Genomic DNA, 4,204 nt, shown 5'->3' with positions numbered 1-4,204 from the left:
TTGGTAAACAGCCTACCGTAGCTGGTTGGAGAAGTCGTCCTCGACATTGTCGTCATCCCAGTTATCTTCCCAGACATGGGCATCTTCATCTTCATCCATACCAGTCCAGTCTAAAAACACAGAAATGTCTAAATGCATCTCATACATTATTTCTAAGGACAGAAAAACCTCAAAACATCTGCTACTGGACACTCACAATTCAAACCCAACTAGCTGGGAACAGCACAGAGCATGACTGGCAAGCACGAGGTCATGAGTTCCATTTCTAGTACCAAAAAACCCACAAACAAACAAAATAATTCAAACACAGGTAATGCCAGATTCATGTAACTATTTCCCCAAATCTCCACTTTTTGCTGTCTTGTTCTCCAATTCTTGAAACTTGCAGATAATCTAAAATAAACATTAATATAAAAACTCTCCTTGCCATGAAAACTTTTTATTTTAGGAGGTTATTCACTGATTTTGTTTTTTTTCTTCTTTAGCTCATTTTTCTAAGATATAGTTGACAATCTTGCAAAGAAGCAGCAACAGTCATAAAGCACCAGCACAGAGTTGAACACTATTACAACATAAACAGGACTACAGCTACAAAATGTCATTACTAATATTTGATTACTAATAACAATATAAAATTCAGATTCTAAAAGGGAGGAGAAGCACAAATAAGTACACGGTAGAGTGTTACAGATTTTAAGTTTTCAAATTTTCTTTGTTCTTCCATCTCTTTTAGACGGGGGAAGATTTAGAATAAAATACAGAAAATATACTATGTACACTCTTACTCAACATAGTCCTGGAAACTTTGGAAAGAGCAATTAGACATGAGAAAGAAAGAAAAAGAATAATGATGGGAAAGGAGGAAATTACCATTATTCATCATTATTAAATTATCATTATTTGCAGATAACATAATTTTCTACATTCTACATAAGAGAACTCCAAAACTCCACTAAAAATTCAGTAAGTGTTGCTGGATACAAAGTCAACACTCAGAAATCAACAGCCTTCCTATACACAAATAACAAATTCACTGAAAGTAATTAGGAAAAACACTTTTCACAATAGTATCTACCTCGCAAAAGGAAATACCTAGGAATCTATCTAACAAAGGATATAAAATAACTTTACATTAAAAATTACAGAACTCTGAAAAAGGAACTTGAAAAGGGTATCAGAAAATGGAAAGATATCCCTTGCTCTTGAGTAGGAAGATCCAATATACTAAAAATGACCATACTTCCAAAACTGTTACACAGATTTAATGTAATTCCTATCAAAATTCCAACAGCGTACCTCACAGAATTAGAGAAAACATGCCTAAGAACCAGAAGAGACCTAAATAACAAAGGCAATTCTGGGCAAAAAAGGGGAGGGAGACAGTATCACAATCCTTGACTTGAAATTATACTATAAAGTTAATATGATTAAAAAAAAAAGAAGACAACGAAGATGCAGAAACAACTCCATACAGTCTTAGCCATCTTATCTTTTACAAAGGTGACAAACACATTCACTGTAACAAAGACAGTCTCTTTGGGGGCCTGCCCCTTAGCTAAGTTCTTTAAGTGGCTGCTTCAACAAAGCAGTCAGGGGCTCAGGTTGCTGTGGCTCGATCCTCACGACTCAAGCCTGCCAAACCTGCCCTGAAGGCATTCGGAGCAAAAACAAAAGACAGTCTTTTTAATAAATGCTGCTGGAAAAACTGACTCTATATATGCTGAAGATTAAAATCAGACCCAAGTCTATCACCATGCACTAAAGTGAAAGTGGATCAAAGATCTAAATATTAAGACAGGAATAAAAAATATATACTGGAAGAAAAAATAGGCAGAAATCCTGAAGATTATAGGAATAGGCAGAGAGTTTATGAACAAAATCCAATCTTCATGAGAAGTACTTCAAAGAATAACTGAGATAGTATCTTATTAAAAAGCTTTTGCACATCAAAAGAAATCACCTAAAGACAACTACAGAGTTGGAAAAACTTTTAGTCAATTGTCCCTCAGACAAAGGACTTACACAAAGAAGTGAAGAAATTCACCCGCACTCCTTGAAATTCAAAGACCCAATTCAAAGAGGAGCATCTGAAATCAATACACACCTCTCAGATAAAGAAATACAAATGGCAAATAAATATATGAAAAATATTCTGCATTATTGGTCATTCAAGTGATGCAAATTAAAAGAACACTGATATCCCATTTTACTCCAGAAAGAATGGCTATCATTAAGTCAATCAATAACAAATGCTGAAGAGACTGTGGGGAAAAAGGAACCCTTTCCACTGTTGGTGGAAGTGTAGACTGATGTAACCATTATGGACATCAGTGTGCAGATATAAACACACACACACACACACACACACACACACACACACACAGCGCTATACTACTAATTTCTCTTAGTTCATTAAAAAGAAAGGTTTGTGCTAATACTGTTTGGACAATTAAATACCTGTATCTTATACTCTGAGTAATTAATATTCAACATATTAACCACTAGTACCCTATTATCTTGTTTTGAAATTTTATTCTCTTTAAAATGAATATATGTAAATTAGTCTCAGTTTGTTGTAACGCATCATTGTCTTCTAACTAGTTGTTCATATTACTAGGTATATACACCCAAAATTGGAATAAAGAAAAAATATACAAGAAATTAATTAGAGAAAAAGGGGTCAGCCAAATAGCTCAGGGGATTAAGGCACCTACAAACAGGCACAGGGACCGAGGGTTGGATCCCTGGGGCCGGGGCATGCTGAAACAGCAATTGAGACTGGGCATGGTGGTATGCACCTGTAATCCTAGCTCTTGGGAGGCTGTAAACAGGTGTATCACTACGAGTCCAATTTAGTAGTGAGACCTTGATCACCCTGTAGACCCTTCCCTAAAAAAGTACCAAAAAAATTCTATAAATCTAGGTGCTTGTAGTCCTCTCTTTTGTAAGGAATTAGGATACAGGAAAAAAAAAAAGCCTGAAAATCACCTCCTCTAGAAATTCTGTATTTTTATCATCACGTTGGCAATTTGCATAATCATACTTATCACTTGCTATATTTATGTATGTTGTGTCTGAAAATCTTAGGAATACCAACTCTCATTTATCTTTGTAACCCTAAATTATAAATAGTACATTAGCATACAAACAGCATGATTGTGCAAGCATTCTCATATCTTGTACTGCAAACATACACAAATTTTTTTAAAAAAGGGGAATGAGACAGGTGAGGTTGGGAAGGTGTAAGAAGATGACATTAGAAATTAAAATGTAATATATAGTCGGGTGTGGTGACACATGCCTGTAATCCCAGCACTCAGGAGGCTGAGGCAAGAGAACTGTTGCAACTTCAAAGCCAGGCTGTGCTACTTAGTCAGTTTAAGGCCAGCCTGAACTACATAGTAAGGCTCTGTCTCAAAAATCAAACAACGGGCCAGCGAGATAACTCAGCAGACTAAAGTGCCTGATTAGGCAAGTGCAGGAACCAGTTTGATCCCTCGCACCACATGACACAACAACCCTGCCCAGAGCTGAGCCTGCCAGAGTCCAGGCATGGTAGCATAGGCCTGCAATCCCAGTATGGGGGAGGTTGAAAGTAGGAAGATAACTATGGGTCCAAGCTGCATAGTGAGGCCCTGCAGAACCAAATACATTAAAATAACCAAGATTTTATATATTTTTTTCATATTCCCCACAAATAATATAAACATTATGAACTATACCACTGCAGTAATAAAAAAGATCATGCATATTTTGACTCCTCTCTTCTCTATTCAAAAACCAGTAATTATGAATTACATACTCTCTTTAGTATTTCTTAGTCATTATTTCATCTTAATAGTCACCTATTGTAAAACATGGCTAAGAACATTTCAATTTAAGAAAACTAAGTAACAAAAGGTGTGATTTAGGCTTTCCTTATTAAATGTACATTTAAAGCTACTCAATAATAGCTTGTAATACACAGATTATAATGTCCCTGTAACATTACATATCTTGTTTCTTAAAAAAAGGATACATAAGAATAGAAGGTCAACTTTACATGTCCCCAAAAAGAAACACCAGAAACTTGGGAGATATCTTCAGTTACTCTTTCAATTATCCCAATCATATCTTTTCCATTTCCATTAAGAAGTAACTCCGGAATTACCTCCTATTCTTTACCACTATATCGTTTTAATGGTTTCTCATTAAAACCATTAAA

At 35.5% G+C, this 4,204-nt stretch overlaps 1 non-coding gene across 1 annotated transcript in view; it reads right to left on the bottom strand.

Moving 5' to 3' along the window:
* The window catches only part of Sem1, a 17,344-nt gene that overhangs the window by 5,863 nt on the left and 7,277 nt on the right, over positions 1-4,204 (bottom strand). The window contains exon 2 of the transcript XR_002821425.1: positions 17-110. This is a non-coding gene — a transcript (SEM1, 26S proteasome complex subunit). The remainder of the gene's footprint in view (positions 1-16; positions 111-4,204) is intronic.

Source organism: Octodon degus, unplaced genomic scaffold, assembly GCF_000260255.1.
Source record: "Octodon degus isolate 3935 unplaced genomic scaffold, OctDeg1.0 scaffold00050, whole genome shotgun sequence".
Lineage (NCBI taxonomy): Eukaryota > Metazoa > Chordata > Mammalia > Rodentia > Octodontidae > Octodon > Octodon degus.
The sequence above is the reverse complement of the archived record's forward strand: the minus strand, read 5'-3'. Positions and strand labels throughout refer to the sequence as shown.